Here is a 21,329-nt window from a genome sequence, read left to right as displayed (position 1 = left end):
TACATAAATAAAATAAAATAAAAATTGGAAAATAAATAAAAAAATATAAAATAAAAAATTTTTTAAAAATTAAATAAATAAAAAATAAATAAATAAAAATTATAATTAATAAATAAAATAAATAAATAAAAATTATAATTAATAAATAAAAAACTACAATAAACTCTGCTAAAGTCCTCATTAATTAAACGAATTAATCAAATTACTGCAGCTGCTAATTGAAGAAGGTAAAGAATTTGGATTAGATTAGAATTTGGATGAGCTCCTGATTCAGATAAGTTTTACTAGGAATAATTAAGTATATATGAGTAATTGTTTAAGTAAGAGCGGCTGTAAATGTTGTACGCTACCGATATTATTAGTGTGGGGTTTTTTCTTGCCTAAACTAAATTACGAAATCGTTATTATTAGACCTAGTAACCTGCAGAGAAAAAAAAATGGCGGTGGCATTGTCATTCCATGATTTTAATTTAGATTTCAGTCGTTTCGTTAAGTGTGAGATCTGTTATATGTATTCCTTCGATTACATAAATGATTTTGGATGTTTAGTGCAGATGGAAGAAGGGTGTGTGCGAAGTGTGACCTGAACGAGGAACTGATGAATGCGAATATGAAATTGATGACAGAAAGTGCTAGTACTGATTGTATCGCGAGTGCACATTTGAAAGAGAAGGATGGTGGGGAAGACAGGCGAAAAAATGTTAAAAAATCAGGAAAAAAGAAAAAGAGCGATTTGACAAATGTAACAGATGTTAAAAGGGACGAAAGTGAGGCAGAAAGAAAAGAAATTGAGAGAACGAATGAAAGAACAAAATGAAATGGCGTGATGCAGAAATCGCAAGTAAAAAAATTGAAAGAATAAATGATAGCAAAAAAAGAATGAATGATGGCAAACGTTGGATGCATGTTGGAACGAAAGTACTGAACCAAAGAAAGATGAATGACAGTAAAATTGAGAAGAATGATAGCGAAAGTTAGATGCATGTTAGTCCGAAAGTATGGAAACAAAGAAAGATAAATGAGAGTGAAAGTTGGACGTATGTTGGACCGAAAGTACGGAAACAAAGAAGGATGAATGAGAGGAAAGAGAGAAGAGGGGGGTCAAGAGTTAGAAAGATTTAATGATAGAGAGAATGTGTTGGGAGGTTCGGAAGGTGAATTGGATTGGATGAAGCAAGAAATGAAATGGATGTGGAATGAAATTAAGAGAATTCAGGTCAAAACTATTAAAATAAATCATGATGGCATGAAAGAGTTAATGAAAGATGAGCGAGTGGCGTTGTATGGCGACTCCATTATTAAAGGTGTGCTAGAGGATAAAATGCACAAGGTATGTTTTCCAGGCGGTAAAATGAGTAGAGTGATTGAGGCACTGGAGAGAGCAAAAGAGTTAATTGTATTAATTGGTACGAATGATTTGAGAGAGAACAAAGAGCATGTCAAAATGAATGTCAGGAGACTGCTTGGAAAGATAAAAGAGAATAGTGTGACAGGAAGGGAAGTCAGTGTGTTGCCTAGGTATGATTGTGGTGAAATGAGGTGAAGAGCAAGGATTATGAATGATATTCTGGCTGAAATGTGTGAGGAGATGGGAGTACAGTTTGTTAATGTGTGGAATGAGTTTGAGGGACGAAGTGAGCTGTATGGGAGCGATGGACTGCATTTGAGTGGTTATGGTGTGAGTCGCTTGGAGAGAATGCTGCTAGAAGGTAGAGAAGTGAATAGAGAGAATGAATCAGATCGAGAGGGGAGCAATGTGGAAGAGCAGGAGAGTAAGACAGGAGAGATTGAAGAAGTGGAAATGAATGGGGAAGTGAGTGGTATGAGTATAGAAAATGAGAGAATGGGTGTACAAGAGGAGCAGGGAAACGGGGAGGCTCAGGGTGGACAGGGGTACACAGCATGAGAAAGGTGGATGCTCCAAGAGGAGGTGAGCATGTGTAGGCTGGAAAGGAATGGGATGACCAGGGATCAAGAGGAAACAGATGGAATTGCAAAGGGTTCTAAAATGAAAAAGCAGAAAGGGAAATGGCCCCAGTCCAGCATGGAGAGATCACATCGAGTGAGTGGTATCAGTGGAACTAGCTGTAGATCCAGAAATGAGTTGTTGTGTTTGTATACCAATGCTAGAAGTATAAGAAACAAGGCGGATGAAATGGTTGCACTAATTGCGTCTGTGCACCCAAAGATTGTCGGAATAAGCGAGACATGGTTAGATGAGGACGACATCCTGACAGGAATAGAGATGGAAAGGTATGATGTGTTTCATGAGGATAGAAGGGGTAAAAAGGGAGGGGGAGTGCTATTGATGATAGAGAAAGAGTTATGTCCATACAAGGTAGAGATGCAAGAGGAAAATAGGGTCAGTGGTTTTGAGGCAGTATGGTGTGAGATAGAGGTGAATAGAATCAAATACTTGGTGGGATGTTGTTATAGACCTGGTAATGTGCATGGTGGTGATTAGTGAAATGTATAGTCAAATAAGCCAAGCAAATAAGAAAAGGGTGATCATTATAGGTGATTTTAATTATGGCAATATAGACTGGAATGAAGAGATAGCAAAGAAAATTAGTTTCTTGAGTTTTTGAAGGATAACTACCTCAGACAGTATGTAACAGAGGGCACACGAGGATTAAGGGTCTTGGATTTCTTCATCTCATCGGAGGATGTAATTATCAATGAGGTGTCAAATCATTCACCAATTGGTGAAAGTGACCATGAGGTGATTACCTGGGTGGTTGCCAGCAGTGCAAGGACCCCTGTGAAAAAAAGGGTATATGTGGAACTACAAGGGGGGATGATTATGAAGAGCTCAGGAGACTGCTTGCAGGTGTAGCATGGAATGAGGAGTTAGCAGGAAAAGAGATCAATGCAGCTTGGGGGATTTTCAAAAACTATTTAGTAGATGCAATGTCTAAATGTATACCATGGGTGAGAAGGTTAAATAAGGTAGGTGTGAGATGGAAGAATAAAGAGCTTAAGCATGCAATACAGAGAAAAAGGGCATTGTGGAGGCAGCATAAGAGAAGTGGTAGTAACCAATTTCATGAGGTCTACAAAGACCAGGCAAGGAGGGTGACTTGGTTGGTGAGAGTAGCTAAAGGGAGGTATGAACAGCAGTTAGCTAATGAAGCTAAAAAGAATCCTAGGGAGTTCTTTCGATATGTAGCCAGCAAAAGAAAGGATGATTATGGAAGGATGACACTGATTGGAGGAAATGGTATAAAGACAGCTGTTGCAGAATGTGTGGTGGAGCTACTTAATGAGCAGTTCATAAAGATCTTTCAATCTTGTGAATGTGACTTCATGGAGAGATTAAGAGCAGTTGATGATGGGGAGGAGAGACTGACTGTAAGTGAGCAAGAGGTGTTTGGGGAGTTGAGTAAACTAGATGTAAATAAGGCTGTGGGACTTGATAATATATCACCACGTATTCTGAAGGAATGTGCCAGAGAGTAGACACCTGCCTTGACATATTTTTTTAATATGAGTCTTTCACTCGGTCAAGTCCCTAAAGAGTGGAAGGAGGGCAAGATTGTGCCACTTCATAAAGGAGGTGATCGAACTCAAGCATCAAACTATAGGCCTATCTGTGTGTCAGGTGTTGTGGTTAAGTTGTTGGAGAAGCTTGTGAGAACTAGGATCCAGAGTTGGGTTGACAGCAATGGTATAATCTTTGATGGACAGCATGGATTTGCTAAAGGAGGTCATGTTTTAGTAATCTACTTACTTATTACAATAAAGTGACTGCTTCCTTGGACAGAGGAGAAGGATTCACAGTAATATACTTGGATTTCGCAAAAGCTTTTGATAGGGTACCTCATGATAAGTTGACAGTCAAACTAGAGCAGATGGGGTTCGATATTAGATTAGTGCATTGGATTGGAGACTGGCTATCTGATAGGTATCAACAAGTTGTGTATGGGGGTGCAATATCCAGGAAAAGGAAAGTCACTAGTAGAGTGCCTCAGGGATCTGTTTTAGGGCCATTACTATTTAACTTGTATATTAATGATATTGGCGAAGATTTGGATGGAGATATTCAGTTGTTTGCAGATGATGCAAAGTTGGGACGAACCATAAAGAGTAGTGAAGATGTTGTGGCCTTGCAAGAAGACTTGAATCAATTGAGCGATTGGGAAAGGAAATGGGGATGTGAGTTCAATGTTGCAAAATGTAAGGTTTTAAAATTTGGAAAACAAAGATGGGATGCAGAATTTATGCTTGGTGAGAATATATTGTTGAAGGTAGAGGAAATAAGAGATCTGGGTGTGATAGTGGATAAGGATCTAAAATTTAGGGGACACATCGCCAAAATTGTGAACACAACACAAAGACTTCTGGGAATGATGCAGAGGACACTGACGTGTAGAAGTAGGGAGATTCTTGTTCCATTGTATAAGGCTTTGATTAGGCCACACATGGACTATTGTGCCCAGATTTGGTCACCTGGTTTGAAGAGATGTTGGAAAGGGTTCAAAGGTGACTGACTAAGGTAGTTTCTGACCTCTGGAATGTTATGAGGAAAGATTGAAAAGATGTAATTTGCAGAGTCTAGTGGAGAGAAGGAAGAGGGGAGATATGATAGAGACCTACAAGTTGGTAAGGGGTTGTTATAGGATCAATGGTGGAGAAGTTCTACAGAGAATAGTGGGAGATCAGGGGAGAACCAGAGGTCATCCCTGGAAACTGTATAAAGAGGGTGTGAGTAGGGGAGTGAGAGGCAGGTTTTTTTCGTGCAGTTGTGAATGATTGGAATGCCTTGCCTGAGAGTGTGGTGTCTGCAAGGAGTTTGAATGTGTTTAAGATGCAGTATGATGAGATGTGTGTGAGATAAAAGGACCTCCTAGATGAGTCTTTGACTCCATGAGGTCTTGTTTAATAATATAAATGCAAAAAAGACCAAATTTACGAAGATCTCAAAAGAAAGCATATACGAGCTAGAAATATTCATAAACAATGTGAAAATTGACATAAAAACAGAATACAAATATTTAGGCACCTACTTTACAGCAGATGAAAAGCAAGATAAAGAAATAAAAATAAGAACAGCCATAGCTAAAGATGTATTCTGGAAAAATAAAGATCTGCTCAGACATTCTGTGAGTATCGAGACAATGAAAAGAATGATAAGAACATTAGTGTGGCCAATTTTCACATATGGAAGTGAGACCTGGATATTCAAGAAGAGAGTAAGGCAACAGATAATGGCCTTTGAAATGTGGTGCTATAGGAGAGCTCTGAAAATCCCATGGACAGAACATGTGACAAATACAGATGTCCTATAGAGAATGAGAACACGGAGATCTTTATTACAGGAAATGATCCAAAGAAAGATGAGATTGGCAGGACATGTACTGAGAGGTTCAGCAGGACAGAGAATACCAACAGTTTTAGAAGGAAAAATTATGGAAAAAGGATCAAGAGGCAAAAAACGAAGGACATGGCTTGAAGATATAAGATCATGGACAGGATCAGATGGTTATGCAGAAACAAAAAGGAAAGCAACCAACAGAGAGAACTGGAAGGACATGGTGCTGCACCCTCTTACTGAGGAAGCTACATGAAGAAGAAAGCCCTCATGTACTAAGATTCTTCTAGATTTGTACAGTTCTGATTGTTATGTTATGATTTTCTTCAGGACTTGTACAGTTCAAGTTATTATGGAATGTTAGGGGGGGGGGGACACTTCAACAATAGGATTTTGCTTTGGCTTGTTCTGGTTGCTATAAAGGTTGCAGATGGGTCCTCCACATTCTTGGAGTGGTTAGGCCATCATTTTTGTTCAGATTTGAGTTATGTTTGAGCATTTCACATGCTTCTTTGAATTTCCTCTCGAACCAGGTTTTGGTGCGGTGTAGGGACTTGGTATTTTCCCAATCAATTCTGTGGTATATTTGGAGTGCGTGGTCAAGAAAGGCCGGTTTTTCCAAAATGGAGGTATTTAATGTGTCATTTGTGTTCATCCTTCTTAATTGGGATGGTTCAGCCTGTTTCCCAATTATGCATGGTAGGTTACATGTGCATTGTATTTTGTATACCCCTGGGTGGGCTAGGTGTAGAAGAGGATCTTTGGAAGAACTGAGTAGGTGTCTTAATTTTTCCGGGAGTTTAAAGGTGGTTTTGAGGTTTTTGAAATTTTTTTTGTTTTTACTAGTATCTCTGTGAAGGAGCTTGTGAATAGTTTTTTTACTGTATCCATTTTTTGTAAATGTATGGTTGATGATCTTGTATTCCTGGTTTAGAGCTTGTTCATTCGAACAAATAGTTTGAGCTCTGTATTTAAGGATGCTTATGATACCTAGTTTTTGTGTTGGGTGGTGATAAGAATTTTTGTGTATGTACTGGCCTGTGTGTGTAGGTTTGCAGTAGACTGAGAAGGAGAGACAGCCTGATGGAAGACATGTGACAAGTGTGTCTAGAAATGGAAGAGAGTTTTTTTTCCATTTCAATGGTGAATTGGATGTGTCTGTGTTGTTTTCTCAGGTGGCTAAGGAATGTATTTAGTGCTTCACGGCCATGGAGCCAAATGGCAAAAATATCGTCGACGTATCTGAGCCAAATTTTGGGCTTTAGGCAAAAATTTGAATTCGTTGCTCAAAGTCTTCCATATAAAAGTTAGCAATTAGGGAGGAAAGTGATGAGCCCATGGCTGTACTACCCTCTTTTCAAAGGTAAAAATTAGGGACACAATATGCGTGCATTTTGTGTCCCTAAATTCGTAAATATGAATGCTGATCACACCACGTAACCTTAAAAGAAAAATATATGCAATATATCAAATCATAACCATACAACAGATATTATTTATAAGAGTTTTATACAGAAATTCCATTTTACATCTAACATGAGAAAAGAAAGTTACAAACAGCCAATCAATTGTCATATACCCATGTGCCCTCGAGGGTACAGAGGTCTGACATACGTCAGTTTACAGGCCGATGTTGACCCTGTGAGAATGGCCTCAACAGAGTGCCAACAGCATCAAATGATTGTGTCCTTTCCAACTACTAACTGCGCTCAGACTTGCTTAACTTGCGTGAGCCATTAGTAGCAGAGACTCTACCAATCGACCAACCTTTGCTGGCTACAAACAGCAAATACATACTGAAAATCTTTTAATGTTATTTAAATTAAGGGGATATTAAATCCCACATTGTTTTAAAACCAAATAAGAAACTCAAAGATTGGAATCAGAGTTTCATGCCGAATATAGTAAACTATAAAGTATCGGCGACCGCTAGCGTGAGCTAATGCAAGTGACCCTAGTACGTGGTACAATACCGGAGAACTCACAGCAAAGTCGGTAAAGTTCTGATCGCTATTCTTAGGTATTTTCCATAATGTAAAAACACATTTCCTAGGAAATGTATGCTGTTATTACATTATGGAGGCAGGTCACTACCCAGACCGGTTTCAGCCTTTTTTGAGGCTTCATCAGTGAGTAACTAGACCAAATTGATACCAAAGTGTATAGCGAAAAGAACTTATACTCTGTTATACGAGTTTCCAAACAGGTGCAATTAGCTCTTTATATTTAAGTTATTTAAATATAAAGAGCTAATAAGCTTCATTTCGGCAATATAAACATTATTTAAATTAAGGGGATATTAAATCCCACATTGTTTTAAAACCGAATAAGAAACTCGAAGATTGGAATCAGAGAGTTTCATGCCAAATATAGTAAACTATAAAGTATTGGCGACCACTAGCTACTCACTGATGAAGCCTCAAAAAAGGCTGAAACTGGTCTGGGTAGTGACCTCCCTCCATAATGTAATAACAGCATACATTTCCTAGGAAATGTGTTTTTACATTATGGAAAATACCTAGGAATAACGATCAGAACTTTACCGACTTTGCTGCGAGTTCTCCGGTATTGTGCCACGTACTAGGGTCACTTGCATTAGCTCACTAGTGGTCGTCGATACTTTATCGTTTACTATATTCGGCATGAAACTCTCCGATTCCAATCTTTGAGTTTCTCATTCGGATTTAAAACAATGTGGGATTTAATATCCTCTTAATTTAAATAATGTTATATCACTGAAATGAAGCTTATTAGCTCTTTATATTTAAGTAACTTCTTTTAATGGTTTAGAGAAATTTTATTACCTTCTAATTTAAATTTACATTTATGTTTTATCTTACATTTATGAGGAATTTACATTTATGTTTTATCTTGAATATTAGCATTATTTTGGCTTTATTTTAAAGATAAAGCCAAAATAACTGTATGCAGAAAAAAAGTAATGCATTTCACACACCTATAAAATTACAGCTGACTCTCACTTCAGCAAACATTGTAATAACTATGGAAAGTTCCTATCATAGTCCCATAGAATCAATGCAGTTCTACAGGCTATTCGCTAGGGCAAACCTTCCACTACACCCATTCCTTTTTGTACATGTGATACTCAATTTTATCCTCCTCAAACTTGAAAATATTACTATCAACAATAAGGGACTTTTCATATTTCTAGTATGTTCTTTATATGACGTAATAAAACTTAGGTTTAGGTACTGATGATTATTCCTTGCAGTGTTTCACAGTATAAACAATACCTGAAGAATAAAGTAAATAATTTATTATTATTACCAGAGCCCTCCAGGGAGTCAGAGGCTCATCAAGGGAGGTTATCATACTTTGTCTTGAACTCATTCACACCATCTGCACTCACAACCACTCAAGTCAAGCCATTCCAGTGATTGATGCACTGAGAAAAATTCCATCCAGTGTTATCCTGTATAACCTATCAGAAGTTTGTAGGTCTCTATCATACCAACCCCCTTATTAATGTTTGCTCTACACAAATTTTCAATCTATCCTCATAATCTACATTCTACAGTCCTGATATCTTTTACACTCTTTCCACTGTATCTGCATCACCTCAGAAACCAGGAGACCAGATCTACACAAAATAGTCCACATCAAAGATTTGTAAGGAGACAAAATGACTTCCTAATACTTATATGACAACTTTCATTTCAGCATTGCAATTATCTCCAAGTTGTTTTACCATGTGTTTTACCATCTTTTTACTATATGGTCCTTGTACTTCAACTTCCTATCTGCTAAAACATCATGATTCCTAGCCTGATCAGTTTCTTCTAGCATAATCATACAATATAAAAGTCATTGCATATCTCATTACACCAAAGTGCTTAACTTTACATTTACTAACACTGAACAGATAGCCATTTTCACATGCCCACAATTCCAGCCTGTTCAAATCATTCTGCAAATGTTGCTTATCAGTCTCTCATTCCCAATAATCCTGCCTATATCCTTTCCAAAGTCATTAATGGGAAGGATTGACTGATACTTAAAGGAACCAAGGACTGATACTTAAAGTACACTGGTTTTCAAAAGCTAAGGATAAACTACATTTTTACCTGTGTATGAAAAAATTTTCATGACAAGAGCCAAATGTGGATATAAATCTATTGCCAACATACTAATAAATTACATTACACAAAATGTGTTATAAATTTCATACAAATTACATTGCAGTACAATTTTGGCAAAAGTTACAAATTTCATAAGGACATAAATTAAAGATACCAAGAAATTGTACACTTGGGTTAATCCTTTATCAAAGTGTAAGCAAACAAAGTTTGCACTTGAAGTACTTTCAGGACTGGGGCAACTTGTATATAGCAGCTAATGAATTCATATCATTTGCCTTAGTATCCCATAATGCAAAGCACATGACCTTACAGACATGTATAATGCATAGCATTATACATGTCTGTAAGGAAAAAGCCACCACCCAGACTGGTTTCGACATTTATTGAGGTTTCATCAGTGGGATCCAAATCCAGATGTCATACTAAGTCCTTATAAGGACTGGCTTAAAAGGGCAAAGCAAGAATGCTTTTCATCTTCCCCATTATCTATAGAGGACAGTGTAGGGATAGGGTGTTATTAGCTATTAAAGCTCTGATCATGGCAGAGGGGTAACAGCAATAGCCGAGCCTCAGTTAGAACTTCATTGGCTACAGCATTGCCATCCATTACCCACCAAGGGTATTAATCACCGCATCTCTTGGTCGATTCAAGACCTCTCACCCTTGGCATACCAAGGTTGAAGTAATGCAGAAATCATATTTGCATATACAAGTAGCTAAAAGGTGTCACAACTTATTATTAAAATACTCTGGATTAGAGACAGTTGTTGGGTGTTTTTCCACTTGGTTATACTATAAATTAAAGATACCAAGAAATTATATACTTGGTTTAATCCCTTATTATTATTATTATTATTGTTGTTCCGGGAAACTCCAAGGAGTCGACAGACTCATCGAGGGAGGCCCTAACATCATGTCAAGAACAACTATTCAACATTCACACAGTATCTATCATACCTTGCCTTGAACTCATTCACTGTCGTAGCACCCACAACAGACTCTGGAAGCTTATTCCACTCATTTACCACTCTCCAAGTAAAGAACCTAGCTCTAACACCCTTGTCAACCACGCTCTTGCCCAGCTTCCATGCATGGCCCCTAGTCCTCCCACCAGCAGTCATATTTTCAAAAATATCTTCTGGATCAATCTTATAAAAACCCTTCAGTAATTTGAATGTCTCAATCATATCACCCCTCCTTCGCCTATCGTCCAATTTCTGCAACCCACAAATCTTCAACCTATTCTCATAAGGTTCATTCCACAGACCTGCTATCATCTTGGTCACTCGTCTCTGGACCCTCTCCACTTCCTCCCCATCACGAAGAAACCCTGGTGCCCATAGCTGGGCACAGAAGTCCAGATGGGGTCTTATCAAGGCTCGATACAGAGGAACAACAACTTGTTCGTCTCTGCATGTTAAAGTATTTTTCAGAAGCCAAGTGATTTGGTGAGCTGTTTTAGTTACTTTTGCAATGTGCCCCCTAAACTTCAACTCCCTATCCACCAACACTCCCAAATCCCTGGTCTCATCAATCTCCTGGAGTATGATTCCACCAATGCGATATACTGCTGCTATTATTTTCACCCCAAAGTGCATAACCTTACACTTTGCCACATTAAATTCACATCCATTTTTCCTAGCCAGTCCTCCAAACTATCCAAATCATCCTGTAAAATTTTGACATCTTGTGCACTCACAATTGCTCTACCCAACTTTGCATCATCAGCAAACAAGTGAACACTTCCTCTCAGATTCTTTCCAATATCATTGATGAACAAATTGAAAAGCAGTGGTCCAAGAACAGAGCCCTGTGGCACTCCACTAGTCACAAGACGTCTTTTAGACTCCACTCCTGAATAAACCACTCTTTGATATCTCTCCTTCAACCACCCTCTTATCCATCTCACCAACCCTATATCTATACCCATCTGCTCCAGTTTACTGATTAGGGTTCCATGTGGTATCCTATCAAAGGCCTTGGCAAGGTCCAGTAGTATCACTGTAAACCCATTACCCCTATCCAGTTCAGCCGTCACTGTGTTATAAAACGTGAGCAAGTTACTGAGGCATGATCTACCCTTCACAAAACCATGTTGTCCCCCATACAATATCCCATTTTCATCTATCCAATCCTGTATTCTTTTCTTGACTAATTTCTCTAAGACCTTGACAATGATTCCTGATATGCTAATCGGTCGGTAATTTGCAACAGCAGTCTTGGAACCACCTTTATGCAGTGGAACTATTTTCCCCTCTTTCCACCCGCTCGGGACTAACCCAGATCCGAGACTCAAATTAAACAAAATGGTCAAGGGTACTGACAATTCTTTAGCTGCTTCTCGTACAACACGAGCTGGTATACCATCCAATCCCACAGATGTATTGACATTGAGGTTATGCAATAGACTATTCACCTCCACTTCATTAACCACAATTCCCGTATAATCTACTGGTTTATTCGTTTGTTTAACAAACTTTGTTTGTTTACACTTATTCAAGTGTAAACAAACAAAGTTTGCACCTGAAGTATTTTAAGGACTGGGGCAACTCGAATATAGAAGATAATCACTTCACATAACTTGCCTTAGTATCCCATAATGCAAAGCACATATCCCTACTGACATGTATAATGCATACTGATGAGACCTCAATAAGGTCAAAACAGTCTGGGTAGTGACCCTTCATCCGGAGATGCTGAAAGATCAATAATTAGGCACATCACTCTTTACATCACCCTTGTGCAAATGGGATTATCATACATTCTTTCCACTCCTATGGAATTTTTGTGGAATTAAACTTTGCATTTACTAACACTGAACAGATAGCTATTTTCACATGCCCACAATTCCATCCTGCTCAAATCATTCTGCAAGTGATGCATATTAGTCTCACATTCCCGATAACCCTGCAGATAGCATTGAGCTCAATCTTGTGTATACCCAGTTGATATACTCTTAGTGGTATCAACTGGGTTACACAACCCATTTTGTGTATAACCAAAAACCCATTTTGGGTTATACACAAAATGGGCACTAATTAGTTGAACAATCTCCCCCTTCATCTGTAATCTACATATCATCTGCATTCAGTAGAGTTATTCTTCCATATTCTTGGTTTCTTTTACTTGAAGAACAACAGAATTCTTTTTGGCTTCTTTTAGCTTGCAGAGTTAGTTTCTTTAATACACAGACTTAAATTTCTGTACAATACTTATAACTCTTTTGGCCTGTGCTTTATAATTTTCATAACTGACATCATCCTTGTGCACATGATATTCCTTCCACATCATCTTTTTCTTAAGAGCATCTTCTTAATAAGAATGAAGATCCATTTCACTTCTACTCTATTTATTCTTCAAACTCTGCGGACATATTCTGATATTGCATTGTTTAAATATTTTTTTTAATGAATCTCAGGCACTACTAATATCCTTTCCACCTAGCAACCAACACCATATGATAGAACATAATTTCCCACTTTTCTTTCAATAATTTGATTTTGGTCATAATTTCCTACTTTATAGTTCAGCATATAATCTTTGTTGAATGGAACATCCATATACTTAGCCCCTTCTCTAGTCAGTACAGTATAACTACTGTCACCAACGAGAGGCAGAATAGTCACATCTTTAACTGAAACTTCCTCTGACACAATAATCAGATCTAACCCTCTTTGACCTCAAATTCCTTTTGTAATCTTTTTGCTTGAGGAATTAATTTATTAAATATATAAATATTTTGCAGGATATCTACCAAGTATCTCAGATCACAAAACAATTCCTTTTGTAAATGAAAAGAAACAAGTGTTCTATCATGAGAGGACATGTTAATATGTGGCCAAGTGTTTCCCAGATCTCTGACAAATTAATACAGCAATACTTGAAGTTAGAGAAGTGTTTTAGAGTTGAAAGCTGATTCCAAAAATAATCTTTAGACCTGTAGCAACTTCCACACAGTGCTACCCTCTTTTTTCATTTAATCCTGTTTCTGAGTATAATTTCCAGTACTGATTTGTTATATTGATGATAGCAAATGTAGTAAATTTAGCAAAAATAGCAAATTTCATGTTCTTCGAGGCAGATGTTAACAGATATACCAGTCAGCATAAACTAGGATAAATTTCAGGCATGTGAAACTTAGCATATATGGATGTTTAAGTGGATAAAGCTTATCTTTTGGAGAATAGATGAACGTTGCTAGCTAGATATGTAATTTGAACATGGAATGGAGAACATTCACTAACTTTTCAGAAGTATACCCCGAATAAAAGGAATGGGAATAATTTTGTTGCAATCTTGTGCATGTCAGGTGTGGGAGGGATAGAGGAATGCAGTATTTTGTCTTGGAAAAAAAGAGCCTTGGTTCTATGTGTAAAAGTGTTTTGAGAATGCTATCTTGTTAGAATGGATAATGGTGCAACTGCTTATTAAGTACCTTTCAGTGTCTGCAGATTTTTTATAAATTTAAAAACATAGAAAACCATCTGGTAGTCATCTAACTAGCTTGTCTAGGAAGGAAAATCAATTGCAAAGTTTTTTTGAATGTTGGCTGTCGTGTGCTAAAAATGTATCTAACATGTTTTGGCCATCACAACAAATAGTAAACACATCATAGCGAGACTGCTGGTTTGTGTGTAGAAGTGTTAACTTTTCTAGAAATTCTACATTTATGAAAATTGACTACAGAAGAAAAGAGAGAAAACAATGCCTGTGCCATCTAGCTGTCTGCATACAAAATACTGCATTTCCCTATCCCTCCTATACCTGACTATTCCCATCCCTTATATTCAAAGTATATTTCTGAGAAGCTACCAAGTAGTGATTGTATGAAGAACATCACTGTATGGGCTTTGGCAAGATAAGTTAATATGAGGGTGGTCTGAAAAGTTCTCGGCCTTGACCATAGATGGCAACACTGTTGGCATAATTTTTTTTTCTAAGCTGGTACATCTGTCATAAGCATCCATGTGAAATTGCAAGTCATTCTATCCAAGTGGTTTGTTTTATACAGCTGTCTGAAGCAAAAGTGTTGTCTGTATACCTTGAAATGGATAAAATTGAGTATTATGCAGTTATAAAATTCTTTGTAAAAGAAGGTTAACGCCAAAAGAAATTCATTCGAAGTTCATAAAAGTTTATGGGCACTCTTCATCTTCGTTTTTGACAATTAAGAAATGGACTGCTGAGTTTAAACGTGGCCGTACCAGCCTTGAAGATGATCCATGTGAAGGACGTCCAAAAAGTGTAACACCAGAAATCATTGATCAAGTGCACGATATGGAATTGGACGACCAGCGGGTCAAAGAGCATGAAATTGCTAAGACTATAGGCATTTCAAAAGAATGATATATTTTGCATGAAGAATTGCAAATGAAAAAGCTTTGTGCAAGATGGGTGCCACGCATGCATACGGCAGAACAAAAATGCACTCGCATGAAAATCTCTGAACAGTGCTTGGAACATTTTAACAAGAATAAAACTGATTTTGTGCATCGATTTATTACTATGGATGAGACTTGGATTCACTATTACACACCAGAATCCAAACAGCAGTCAAAACAGTGGACAGAAGCCGGTTGTTCTGGCTTCTGTCCACTTCAGGTCAAAGAAGACAAAGTCAGTTCCATCAGCAGGAAAGGTCATGGCATCAGTGTTTTGGGATGCATTTTGTTTATTAATTATCTTGAAAAGGGTAAAACAATAACTGGGGAATATTATTCCGATCTTTTAACAAGACTAGATGAAAAAATTTGTGAGAACAGACCTAGTTTGCAGAAGAAAAAAATCATCTTTCATCAGGACAATGCACCGGCTCACAAAGGTGTTTTGGCAATGGGAAAATTAAGGGATTTGCACTATGAATTGTTGGAACATCAACCCCTGTCCCAAGATTAGTCTCTCTCTGACTTCTATCTCTTCCCAAAACTAAAACTCTTCCTCGCTGGTCATCATTTTTCTTTGAATCAAGAGGTGATTTTGAAATTATAAATTTGTCTTTTCATTGCTAGGCTGAGAACTTTTCAGACCACCCTCGTGTGTATATATTTATTTTGGGAAAATATTATGTAATTTTTTTTATTGAGTGCTGCTATGTGATACTTATGACTGGTAGATGGTGTTTGGTTAAATTTTTTAGATGGCATTATTTTAAATTCTGTTTCTTGTTTAGCACTTTGGAACAAAATGGCAGTGAGAGGGCAACCACTAAATAGGTTGGTACAAAAAATAAAAAGTGAATGGCATGGATTGTTCAAGAAGAGTACGGTGGTGCGAATGTGATATGTTAGTGCAAGAAAATTTTGCAGCCATTTATGTGGAGAGGTTGAATAAGAGAGATTGGAAAGTGTAGATATGCAGGAAGTGTGAGGTGTGTTTGAATCAAACATGAGGTGTGTTTGAATCAAAGTAGGGAACAGAGCATCATGAGCAAAATGGATGTTGAAAAAGAGTGTGTGCATGTTTAGAAAGCATGTGAAACTGATGATGAAAAAAAAATAGCAACTACAATACAAGTGCATGCAAGAATTACAGAGAAAATCAGAGGACAATTAATGTCAAGATTTGAAAGCAGAGTAGGTAAAAATGAAGCAAGAGATGATGCATATGCAGAGTGAAACGAAGAGAACTATTAATGTGTATGGAAGAGTGAAGACAACAAATGAATGATGACCACTTGAAAGAGGTAATGAATGATTCATGAGCAACATTATATGGGGACTTAATTACTAAAGGAGATGATGAACGAGAGGATGTATGAAGTTTGTTTACCTGGAGGTAGAATTAGTAAAGTAACTGAGGCTTGGTTATAAGCCATGAGCAAAAGAGTTGATAGTGGTACTATGAATGAATGACTTGATTGGAAACAAGGAGAATGTAACAATGGATATCATGAGGTTGTTGGGGAAAATAAAAGGATTTTTATCAGATTAACATGAAAAAGGTTTTTCAATGGTAGAAGGGGTCCTACCATTCTGAAAATACTGGGGATGTTCAGTTGTTTGCATATGATGCGAGTTAAGAAGAATTATGAGGAATAGAGTTGTAGCTGCAGAAGATCTTGAATAGACTATGAGAAAAGGCACAGAATGAAGATGACATCCTGACAGGAATAGAGAGGGAAGAATATGTTTTTCAGGAAGACAGAGAAGGCAAAAGGAGGACAATGCTGATAATGATAGGAAAGGAGTTGTGGCCATGAGAGATAGAGATGCAAGTGTGGAAATAGTGAAAGTGGTTTTGGTACAGTGTGGTGCGAGATAAACAGAATGAAATACTTAGTTGGATGTTACTACAGACATGGTAAGGATTTTTTAGCAGGGTTTTTTCTCCCGGAAACTCGGATTTTTCATCCCGCATACAGACAAATTGGCCCTTTGGAACACATGCAATTTACAGACAAAAAATACTAGCTGTTGTTGGCAGTAGATGGCGCTGATGTAGATGATTGGTGTAGTGGTGAAGACGGAGAGTTGTTCAATAGGTGTCCTCCCATGATGAGTCTTCGGACTCCTTGGAGGTGTCACGAATAATAATGGTAATGTGGAGGGCAGTGGCAATGAAATGTATAAGCAAATTAGCCAAGTAAATAAGAAAAATGTGATTATTGTGGGTGATTTTCATTATGGTAATAGAGAATGGGATGATGAGTTAGCATCTGGAAGTAAAGAAAATAAATTTCTCAAGAACTGAGAAATTTATTTTCTTTACTTCACAATGTTAACATGAGAATCGAGGGTCTTGGATTTGATCATCTCATCAGAAGATATCATTATAAATTATTGAATCTTCCTCTGTATAAGCAAAGCATAATAGATTAGTACATTGGATTGGAGATTAGCTATCTGATAGCTATCAGCAAACTGTATATGGAGAAGCAATATCCTGGAAGAGAAATACCTAAAAGGTCTGTGGCCACTGTTGTTTAACTTTTAAGCAAATGATATTAGGGATGTTCAGTTGTTTGCATATGATACAAGTTAAGAAGAACTATGAGGAATAGAGTTGTAGCTGTAGAAGATCTTGAACAGACCGTGAGAAAAGGCACAGAAGTGCAGATGCCAGTTCAATGCTACAAAGTGTAAAGTTCTAAACTTCGGATAACTAAGATGGGAATTAGAGTACACAATTGTGGGAATATATTGAAAGAGATGGAGGAAATAAGAGATTCGAGGTAATAGCAGATAGAGATCTAAAATTCAGAGGACAAGGACATTGCTGAAATTGTGAGGAAAACAATGAATTCTGGCAATGATGCAGAGGAGACCAACTTGTAGATGTAAGATGATTAAGGTTCCATTGTATAAGGCCTTGATTAGACCACATATGGACTACTGTGAAGAGATGCTAGAAAGACTAAGGTAATTTGATTAGACCATGGACTACTGTGAAGAGATACTAGAAAGACTAAGGTAATTTTGTGTCCCTAGAAATGAAGTCCCTGAGTATGAAGAAAGTTTGAGATAACACGTTTGCAGAATCTAGTGGTTAGGAAGGGGTGGGGTGATAAAGTAGACACAAATGAGATGGTAAAGGATTTTTATCAGATTAACATGGAAAAGGTTTTAATGGTAGAAGGGATTCTACCATTCTGAAAATACTGAAAAGCTGAAATACTTTGAACACATTGAAAGAATGGAAAGAGGACGTCTCAAAACAGTAACAGAAGGTAAAGTCCCTGTAAAAAGAGGAAGAGTTAGACCCTCAGTATCCCTGAAAGCTGTATAAGGAAGATGTGCAACAAAGATTGAGAAGCAGGATTTTTGCATGGAGAGTGGTGAATGATTGGAATGCATTGCCTGTGTGTGATTACTGCAAAAAATGTGAATATATTTGAGGCATGTATGATAAGCTGGAAACTAAAAACAGATGGAAAGATCACCATGAGGAATTGTAGAGCAGAGCATACGGAAAATTCAGAAGAGTCCTCTCAACAGGAAAATTCCGATTAGTCATGAGGAAAAGAGCAGTTAAACAGCTTAACAACAATGAGGCCACAGGGGATGGAGGGATAAAATTGTTTCATACATTGATTACAAGGATATGGGAGATAGGATCATGGCCTAGAAACTGCAAGAAATCTGTGTTTCATACTGCTGTACAAGAAAGGAGATGTATTTCATACACTATTCCAAATATTTTGACTGTGTTCAGCATGGAAATTGTGGGAGGTAATGAAACTAAGGGATATTCTTCAAGTTGATAACTAACTTGTACAGTGAGCAAGAAACCATGGTAAGAACAGGTATTGGATTCAATGATTGGCTTTATGGAGACAAGAGAGTTAGGAGTAAGGATGCCTACTTTCTCCTCACCTGTTTACAATCTATGCTGAGGACATCATGCATGTAGCAGTGGGTATAGCTTAAGATAGGAATTAGGAGAGGTGGCAGTTGAATCAGTAATTTGAGGTATGCTGACAATACAGTACGCCTTTGTAGTTACAAGGAAGGACTAGAAAAAATCCTTGACACAGTTAAAGAGATCAGAAAGAGCAGTTGAAGACAAAGATTATGATTCTCAAAGTAAATATAAATAGAGAAGCTACCGAAAAATAACTAAGTAATTTAGCAAATTCATGTACTTGGGATCCAACGTTAATGTGAAAAATTGCTGTTCAGAAGATATCAGAAGGAGGTTAGGTATGGCTACAACAATGGTCAGAGACTTGTCTCTAAAATCTGGAAGGATGGATCTATCTCCAGAGGAACACAGCTGAGGATTCTAGATGCAGCTGTTTTTTCAATAGCAACTTGTGGATGTTAAACTTGAAGCCTAAAGAAGAGTGATAGGAAAAGGATAGCAGCTTTTCAGATGTAGTGCAACAGGAGACTGTTGACAATCTAGAGGTGAACAATGGATGAGTGCTACAAAGGATCAGTAGAAACTTTACACTACTTAAGGGTACTGACAGAAGAAATACGCTAGACACATTGAAAGAATGGAAGGAGGACTTCTCAAAACAGTAATAGAAGGTAAAGTCCCTGTAAAAAGAGGAAGAAGTAGATCTCAGTGAGATGGAGGGATAGAGTGTCTGGAATGACTGGTCTTCAAAGAGTTGTAGCCTCCAGAAAAGCATATACAACAGGACCACCTAGCAAGGGCTGATGGGGCATATTACTGAGGAGTGGAGTGACAATACTGATGATGTCGAATGAATCTATGGATATGGAGCTATGCGTGTGTGTGCATGCACATGTGTGAGATGGAGGGACTTCAAACATTTGATTGACCATATGGAGGAATTAAGTTAAAGTTTTTCTTTCCACGAAAAATAACCTGAGTCTATGGTGAATTTAAATAATTAAAATATGTCAGACGGTAGGAGATGTAACTTAATAAGGTCAAGTGCTTCTGTCGATAACACAATCGTGCCTAATGAAGTAATATAAAAGAAGCTCTAATAACGATGTATGAATTTTTTAGAACATTTTTAATAAAAGAAAGAGAGTAACGTGAAGAAAGAAAAATGATTTTGTTACCTTTCTAGCATGTTTGTAGGTTGGGCAGTCTATATTATCAACTATAGCATTTGGGGGGGGGGGGGGACAATGGGTTTATGAATTTTTGAGGACCCATATAACTTGGAATATTATTATTATTATTAATACAGGCTACGGAGTCCTTAGACTCATCAAGGGGGCCCTAAACATCGTATCAAGCACTATCCAACATTTGCACAGTATCCATCATATTTTGCTTTGAACTCATTCACACTCATGACACCCACAACTGACTCTGGCAGCCTTTTCCATTCATTCACCACTCTCTCCAAGCAAAAAATCTAGTTCTAAACACCCTTACTAACTACACTCTTACTCAGTTTCCAAGGATGGTCCCTAGTTCTCCTACCATCAGACCTGTTCTGAAAATTTTCCCTCTGAATTAATCTTGTAAAAACCCTTCAGTAATTTGTATGTCTCAATCATATCACCCCTTTTCTGCCTGTCAACCAGCTTCTGTAACCCACAAATCTTCAACCTATTCTCATAAGGTTCATTAAAAAGACCTACTACAATCTCTGTCACTCACCTCTGGAACCTCTCCAGCTCTTCCTCATTGCCAAAAAACCCTGGTGACCAGATCTCCAGACAGGCTCAATCTAGGCCCAATAATGAAGAATAATAACCTGCCTGTCTCTGCTTGTCAAAATGTTCTTCAGTAATCAATAATCTGATGAACTGCTTTAGCCACTTTTGCTATGTACCCTCTAAACTTTAACTCCCTATCCAATAACACTCTCATCAATTTCTTGGAGTACAGTTTCATCAATGTGGTATACAGCTGGTAATCTTTTCACCCCAAAATGCATAACCATAGACTTTGCCACATTAAACTGATATTGATTTTCCTTTGCCCAGCCTGCCAGTATATCCAAATCATCCTGCAAAATTTTAACATCATCTGTATTAACTATTGCTCTACCCACTTTGCATCATCAGCAAACAACTGAATAGTTCCTCTCAGATCCTTTCCTACATCATTAATGTACAAAATAAACAGTAATGGCCCAAGAACATAGCTCTGCAGAATACCACTAGTTACATGCCTTCTTCTGGACTCTACTCCTGAAAAATAGAGAAGCTGCTGAGAAATAACTGAGGACGTCAGCAAATTCATGTACATGGAATCCATCATTAATGTGAAGAATTGCTGTTCGGAAGAAAGTTAGGTATGGCTACAAAATGGTCAGAGACTTGTCACTAAAATCTAAAAGGGATGGATCTATCTCCAGAAGAGCAAAGTTGAGGATTCTGGTGGATCTGTGGTTCTGTGGATATATCCACACATATATCCAACCACTTACAGAAGGCCTAGTCAACACTCTCAAATCAAGGTCACAATTTTGCCATGACCCCCATCAAGTATCCATTTAAGAAATTGTGACCAGCATGTAACATCTATAGGAAGCCAAGGTAACT

General features: G+C 37.6%; 1 protein-coding gene across 1 annotated transcript in view; it reads right to left on the bottom strand.

The window, feature by feature from the left end:
* LOC150101218 (catenin delta-2-like) overlaps positions 1-21,329 on the bottom strand; it is a 728,964-nt gene that overhangs the window by 423,782 nt on the left and 283,853 nt on the right. The window lies entirely within an intron of this gene.

Source organism: Typopeltis vanoorti, chromosome 12, assembly GCF_054136105.1.
Source record: "Typopeltis vanoorti isolate ZY-2024b chromosome 12, IOZ_Tvanoo_1.0, whole genome shotgun sequence".
Classification (NCBI taxonomy): domain Eukaryota; kingdom Metazoa; phylum Arthropoda; class Arachnida; order Uropygi; family Thelyphonidae; genus Typopeltis; species Typopeltis vanoorti.
The sequence above is the reverse complement of the archived record's forward strand: the minus strand, read 5'-3'. Positions and strand labels throughout refer to the sequence as shown.